At 35.3% G+C, this 3774-nt stretch overlaps 1 protein-coding gene across 1 annotated transcript in view; it reads right to left on the bottom strand.

The window, feature by feature from the left end:
• The window catches only part of LOC117121615 (retinoic acid receptor RXR-gamma-like), a 16462-nt gene extending 14982 nt beyond the window's left edge, over positions 1–1480 (bottom strand). The window contains exon 1 of the mRNA XM_033266853.1: positions 1257–1480. The gene's annotated coding sequence lies outside the window, so the exon portion shown is untranslated. The remainder of the gene's footprint in view (positions 1–1256) is intronic.
• Between the last annotated feature and the right edge of the window lie 2294 nt (positions 1481–3774).

Here is a 3774-nt window from a genome sequence, read left to right as displayed (position 1 = left end):
TATATATACAACAGCCCTATGATACATGCACCTTCATGTATTATTTATTATTTTCTACTTTCTTGGGGTCTACTCAATTAAGTATTACAAAATCAATTTGGTAGGAGCGGAGAGGGTATTGAACTTTTCACCAAGCCTGTAGAGAGTACATGGCTATGTTAGAACCATTACCATTGCGGGAGTTGAACTACAGTACTGATGGAAGTAATAAACCATTTCATCAACCAACGTCACAGTTAAACACCATCTTGAAAGTCCGTACAATAATATATTGATATCCTTCAAATTTACGCCCAATCACCAATTTAGGTTTTATAGATATAAGGCAAAAACAATAATATTATTTTGTTGCCCAAGCACGATGACACATTGAATTACGGTTTTTCAGCAATTTTTGTTTGTTAGGCTTTTAGCCTGTTTTGATAGGCATAATTCCATGGTTGTGTGGTTGGTTTATAATATAAAGCATTGTTGGCGTGTTCCTTGCCGTTGGATGCGAATGAATTTGTTTTTTAATCTTGTTGTAAATCTTGAACGATGCCATTTTGAAACTTCATACAACTGTTTCATATTTTTTGAGCTTGAGCAGCAGAAATGTTGTGTGCGCGTGAAAAGGCAGGCCCGTAGCCAGGTTTTTCTAAGGGCGGGTTTTCTGGGCGTGAGCTCCACAGTCGAAGCCCCGGCGGGGTCGGCGAAACCCCCTACCAAGAGGATTTTTGTGCTGTATGGGTCTAAATAATGCTATAAAAGCAGATATGTTTGAAAATGGCTGTGTCTGGGTGGGTCTGCAGTGCATTAGTTGGGTTGGAGGACTTATTTGGAAAATTTAAAGACGGGGTTTCGCCAGAAAAGAGGGGAGAGGGTTGCTAGAAAAGGGGGTTCCCCTAAACCATAACCCCCCCCCCCCACTGGATACGGGCCTGAAAGGGGTGGGTGAGGGTGCTACCTAAGGAGAATGGCAATCGGAGATGCGGTACACGTTAGCTATACAGTAGCAATTTTAATTAGCACTAATGCGAAGTCCACACATTCAATTAAAAAAATCTCTTGATATATTAAGACTGGTTGGCACTGTGTCTTTTAGCTGTGCCTGTCCCGGACGTATGTTTTGTTACATTATCTTTCAAAAACAATATATACATTATATCTTGTTTTGCATTAAATAACATACCTATCCGATATCGTTGCTATCAACGAATACTCTACCATCTATCAAGTCAGTGGATACATTTCAGTGTACAGTACGGTGTACTTACCTTTTTATCAGAAGAGTTACAACGGCTACAACGGTCTCTACAACCGTAGGTATAAACGTACTGATTTTAAATTCACTCACTAAAAGATATCGATTTTAGTACAAGAAGATTTTGAACGGTACCGGTTTACAGTATATAGAATTCCGTAGTATTATATCCCTATTGGAGGCTCGATAGCGCCTCCTTACTCTTTGCTTTCCACTTAGCAAATGTAGGCCAAAGCCGAGCAGGAGGTGATAATAAACGATGGTCGTGCACTTGGTAAAGTTCGTTCACTCTCGAGACTCCCTAGCCTATTGAAAGTAATCAGCCAATCATGTTTCATCTACGCCAGCGTTATTATAAACAACAGAGTTTGTATTTTGTTAAATATTTTGTGGTGAAGGATGTCACCACCTTTATTATTCATAAATCAAACGCTCATTACAATTCAAAATGATACAATATCAATTATATATAACATGTTTGTATTATAATATATAGACGTAGGTGACGTTGTTTTCAATCAATTTGTCAATTGATAGGCCTAGACTAATACGATAGCCTAGGTCTCTTTTGTAGTTAAAATTATTTGTCCTTTATATCAACCCTGAAGACTAGAGTAGGAGCACTCGAAATATGGGTTCATTAAATTTTATGTTGCAAGAATTCACTTTTTATCGTCTCATGTATTCGTGGTATTTTGTAATATTATTTGATATACTTCAACAACATTTATTTTTATAGACAACATAGTTTACGGCAGGCATGGTAGATTTTCCGGTGTGTAATTGCTGAGCTGAACTTGGCAGTCGATGCTTACATACATTGAATGTTACTATTAATGAGCCGTGTATGCTAATAAACATATCTTACAAAGCCGTGTTTTTTTATTGCCAAGTACTCATGGCTCAGTTGATGTATTAACAATTGGATGCCAAGTTCATGTCGAGGGCAAACCCATAATAATAATAATATTGTTAGGTTGATCGATGAATCTCGAATTACAGGCGATCAACTCAATAACGTTCTTGCAGTCGCTGGGCTTATCAAATTTCATTCACTAAAATATTAAATTCAGATTGTACATTCTATATTTCATCTGCACAATGCAATGATTTTTTCACCGCCTTGTATATTGGGATTTTACCAAATAAATCTTGAAGAGCCACACTGCTGTAGTAGTTTAATATCTATTTAAAGATGTATTTCCTATGCAAAATATCAAACAATCATAAAAATCATTTTTTAAATTAACTTGCTCATTTTGAACATAACAATTATGAACTTGAACATAGAAATAGGGCATTCAAAATATATCTATGAGGTTTTCAGTGATAGAAGCTGTATTTTTCAATCTGTGTGTTTTTCAAGACAACGGTCCATTTTGGTAGCATATTCCTTGTTTATGGTAGGCCTCTATGGGTATTGTATTCATCATTAGTTAGTTAATATGATTTCTCCTTCGAAAGTTAGTCAGATTGCAGGATGGAAGTATCAAAAAGAACACCCTCCTCTATAGAGAAATATATATATCTAATTGAAAATATCTATGGTTTACATTGCAAAAAAGGAATATAAAATTACTTATCTGAGAGCATTTCCTAATAGGCCTATCGTCCTCTAAAATGACAAAAACAAATACAGTAAAATATAAAAGAAAATATTACACAACAGTCGCCGTGGTCAGTGACAATATTCTCATTGAATTGTTTCATTTGTCCTATACTGTACTGTAGAGTACTACAGTTTTACATCACGATACCACGTGATCTCCGTTGCTATCGTTACAAAAAGAGTTTCAACCGGACGCCATTCTTTGCTGACAAACCATTGCTCCCAATTTCTAACGTAATTATTAAGATGTTTTATCCTACTTTTTCTTTGTAAATTTTTATTGATGATTAAATGTGTGTTCGATAACTAATAAATGCGAGCTTTTGTGTTTTTAGTACATTTTGATGCTAAAATATTAGATTTTAAAATGCCTATTCCAGAAAGCCTATGAAGTCATTCATAGCATGTTCATAGGTAACTAATGTCCGTTGCTACCTTTTGAATGGTTGCTACCATTAGGTTGTATTAGAATTTGTTTTTGAACAACAACCGATATGCATTGCATTTGTTCTTGTCAGCTTTCACATCCACTTTGTGTACAATAGGCCTATGACAAACTAGAATTCATGAATATGGTCATTCCACCGTAGGTTATTAATTTGTATTTTATTGTTAGGCCTTTACTACCTGATACGGACGGCTACGGCAGGCCCGAAATATAAAAGAAATGCAAGATAAAAATAATACAAGATTCATTTATTGTCACTTTTTAAGTAAAATTCGTATTCCTGATGCTTATTTATACAAATATTTAATACGAATATTTGTTAAAAATGACATATACATGCATAGTGAAATGTTTGGTCAACCATGAAGAAGAGAGCAGGAACACTATTGGTTGCTAATAAATTTATGTTCCAAGAAGTCACTTACTATCGTTTCTTGTATTCGTATTTTCTATTTAGAACAACGTGGCATAGTG

The sequence above is a fragment of the Anneissia japonica genome, unplaced genomic scaffold (assembly GCF_011630105.1).
Source record: "Anneissia japonica isolate Jap-2015-1 unplaced genomic scaffold, ASM1163010v1 scaffold5825_len372023_cov165, whole genome shotgun sequence".
NCBI lineage: Eukaryota > Metazoa > Echinodermata > Crinoidea > Comatulida > Comatulidae > Anneissia > Anneissia japonica.
The sequence above is the reverse complement of the archived record's forward strand: the minus strand, read 5'-3'. Positions and strand labels throughout refer to the sequence as shown.